This window comes from Dendrobium catenatum, unplaced genomic scaffold, assembly GCF_001605985.2.
Source record: "Dendrobium catenatum unplaced genomic scaffold, ASM160598v2 fragScaff_scaffold_8, whole genome shotgun sequence".
Classification (NCBI taxonomy): Eukaryota; Viridiplantae; Streptophyta; class Magnoliopsida; order Asparagales; family Orchidaceae; genus Dendrobium; species Dendrobium catenatum.
The window spans coordinates 205,880-209,553 of record NW_021318470.1 but is presented as its reverse complement, the minus strand read 5'-3'; positions in this window follow the sequence as shown (position 1 = coordinate 209,553).

Sequence of the window (3,674 nt, the reverse complement as noted above, 5' to 3'; positions counted from 1 at the left end):
AATTTGAGCATACAAATACAACAATTCATCTTTAAACAACAGAATGAAAAAAAAAAATCACAGTTTGTAGGTCGTTGCAAGTAGGGGAAGAGCGATCGGGAAGAGGAATTTGATGGTGACAAAACTTACTATTTTTTCACTGAGAGTAGATTACGGGAAGAGTGCGCAAAGAGATGAGTTCGAAGGAAGAGGGATTCGAGTACATAATGACATGAGCGTGGGAAGGAGACTAAATGAGCTGCAGGAGAGATGATGTGACGCCCCAGGCATCCATAGTGAAAGGATTCGTCTAACATTCTGATCGAACTCCATTCCAGTTGTCTTGCTCGGACCTGAAATTGTCAACCACATATAATGAGCTTAAATAGCCCAGCAGGTCACCAAAGCCTACAACTGAAATCAAAGCACGGTACTGCTATCAATATGCATGTCAGTCAATCAAAACCATAACAGTCAATGGTCAATGAGTCTATGCAGCGGAAATCAAATCAGTAGCCAATGCAGTACGGCAATCAATAGTCAATGAAATCAATAGTCGATGAAATCAATAATCGATGCAGCGATAGAAGAACCGATAAATCAAACTCAATCAATCAGTACATAAAATCTCAGAAGAATCCGTCGATCAGTCAAATCAATCGATCAAATCAATACTATCTAGTCAATAAAATCTATCGGAAAAGAAATACGATAAATCTCAATCTATACTAGCAATGAATCAAATGCAGCAGGTAATACGGTGCAGAAATAATAGTATCAATGAGTCTATATGCAATAATATCAATGAATCGATAATATCTATGTCCATATCATCAATGAATCAATACAATATCTATATCCATCCATGTCAATATCTATGCTCAGTAGTATCAATGCTCAGCGATCAATCAATGAAATCGATGAAATCGTATGATACAATAAATCCATAAATCCGATCAAATCAATAAAGCAGTAAATCCGTATGTCAATACAGCACACATGCAGTCAATACGATAATACTGGACAAGTACAATCAACTGGCTATGTTGCTGTTGTAGAATCCATATTAATGTTGTAGATATCCATACGATGGTTTCAATACGAAAAGCGCTCCGCGGCCTCCGAAATCCAAGCTTTCTTCTCTTTTCCTTTCTCTTTCTCTCTCCTCAGATATTTTTGTTTTATAAAATGATTTTCTCTCTCCTCAAAACGAGCTGATTTGCTTATATCATAAGCCTGATCGGCCCGGCCGATCGCCACATCGTCCTGGCCGATCAGAACAAAATCCAATCGGCCCGGACGATTCCTCAGGCCGATAATTAATTTGCCAAAAACCCTTGCTCTCGGGATTTTGCCAAGCACTGATCGTCCCAGGACGATCCAAAATCGGCCTGGACGATCCAGTCCAGAAATCATTCCAGAAAACACTCCAGAAATCAGCCGTTTTCAATGCACTGATTGGCCTGGACGATCTGAATATCGTCCCGGCCGATCCTGGGAGAAAAATCCAATTCAGAGAGGAACAGTAAGGGAACAAGATCTCACAGACGACGTGTTAGATTTTAGGTTAACATTTATTTTGGGTGGTATAAATGAAAATTTAGAGTTTTAGGCATTAGATTTGTAATATACCTATTATATAGTGGTATGCATGTAAATCCCTCTTATACTTTAAATTATATGAATTAATTTAATTAAATTAATATCTAATTAAGTAATTTATAAAGAATGTGAAAATAAGATTGACTTTAGTGAATTTAGCACCCTAAATGAAAATAAAGATTTTTGTTTTTATCGGCATAATAGTAAAATAGAAGTTAGAGAGGCTTTAAATAAAATGAAGTGTGGAAAAACTATTGGGCTTGATGATATTCTAATAGAGATGTGGAAATGATAGGGAGATGAAGGAATTTTTTGGCTTACTAAAATTTTTAATACTGTTTAGAAAACTTAAAAAGATGCTAGATTAGTGGAGAATGAGTGTGTTAATTCCTATTTTTAAGAATAAAGGTGATGCACAAGAGTGTGTAAATTATAGAGGAATTAAGTGAATGTGTCATACTTTAAAACTATGGGAGTGAGTTATAGAGCGTAAGATGCGACGTGATACTAATGTTTCTCAAAATCAATTTGTATTCATGTCGTGTAGGTCTACTATGGAAGCCATACATTTATTGAGAGGTTTGATGGAGAAATATAGAGAGAATAAGGAGGATATACATATGATATTTATTGATTTAGAGAAAATATATGGTAAAGTTCCAAGAGAAATGCTATGGAAAGTTCTTGAAAAGAAAGAAGTTAAAAAATGCTTATATTCAAATCATTAAAGATATGTATGCATGAACTATTACATGTGTTCAAACACAAGGTGGTTTGACCAAGTATTTTTCCATTTAAGTTGGATTACATCAAGGATCAGCCTTAAGTCCATATCTTTTTGCTCTAGTCATTGATGTTCTCACTAGATATTTGCAAGAGGATGTGCCTTGGTGTATGCTTTTTGCTGATGATATTCTTCTTGTTTATAATACTAGAGAGGGAGATGAAGGTAAACTTGAATTATGGAAGTCAAACTTAGAGTCTAAAGATTTTCACCTGATTAGATCTAAAACTAAATATATGGAGTGTAATTTTAGTAGTAATAGACCTAGTGAGGGATTTGTGACTTTGGGTGATTAAGTCATTAATAAGAGTACACGTTTTAGATATCTTGAACCTATTGTTTAGAGTAATGGTGAAACAGATGGGGATATTATCAGCAGAATTTAAATTGGGTGGTTGAAGTGAATGAATGCATCGGGCTTGTTATGCGATAGAAATTACCATCTCAAACTTAAGGGAAAATTATGTAAGATGGTGATGAGACATGTAATGCTTTATGGTGCCGAATGTTGGCCATTAAAAGAGAAGCATAATATTAAGTTAAGTATTGCAGAGATGAGGATGCTTACGTGGATGAGTGGCTTTACCCTTAGAGATAGAATACAAAATGATCATATACGTGAAAGGTTAGAGTAGTTCGAGTGAAAAATAATATTAGAGAGAGTCGCCTTAGATGGTTTGGTCACATTAAACAGAGGCCTTTCAATGGAAAGATTATTCCGTCAGGTTACCTGACGTAGAGCTACATCAGGTAGCTTATAATATGTCGTCACGTGCATTTACTCTTTACTGCGCGGCCCGACGACCCGACTCGGACCGAATCCGGGATTACTATGTTCGCGTATTGCTCGGTATTGCTAGGTATTACTCGGTATTGCTTGGAAATAACGAGAAATACCGCTATGTGAAGACCAATACCGATCAATACCTAAAAGAACTCTGTATTGCTCGGTATTGAACTCGGTATTGCTCGGTATTGGTATTCACATAATAGTATTTTTCATTTTTGTCGAGCAAAATCGACCAATACCTTGCAATACCGAGCTACGCAAACTCCCGGGTCCGTTCCGAGTCGGGTCGTCGGGCCGCGCGGTAAAGAGTAAGTGCACGTGACGACATATTATATGCTACCTGATGTAGCTCTACGTCATGTAACCTGACGGAATGCATTTTCCTTTCAATGACCCGGTTAAAAAAAATTAAAGTATTAAATTTGACTTATATTAGAAAATATATAAGTAGATATAAAAAAAATTTAATTAGAAAATATTAGAAATTATCTTTCTTTAAATGAGCCCGTGGGACTTGTA